This window comes from Penaeus monodon, chromosome 27, assembly GCF_015228065.2.
Source record: "Penaeus monodon isolate SGIC_2016 chromosome 27, NSTDA_Pmon_1, whole genome shotgun sequence".
In the NCBI taxonomy this organism is placed as follows: domain Eukaryota; kingdom Metazoa; phylum Arthropoda; class Malacostraca; order Decapoda; family Penaeidae; genus Penaeus; species Penaeus monodon.
The window spans coordinates 26,810,551-26,810,751 of record NC_051412.1 but is presented as its reverse complement, the minus strand read 5'-3'; positions in this window follow the sequence as shown (position 1 = coordinate 26,810,751).

The following is a 201-nucleotide window of genomic DNA, read 5'->3' as shown; positions in this document are numbered from 1 at the left end:
CATTCATACTGAAATCAGTCTGCTATTTAAATACATATTACAAGTATTATAATAATAATGGAAAATGTAAATTCTTATTTACCAAAAAATCAAAAAGTTAAAAGTTAAAAATCCTTCCATTATCCGCTGTAAGATGCGTAAGTTTGTACTGTTTGACATCATAATCTTGTTAAATACAGCTGAGAAAGATTTCATGACTTC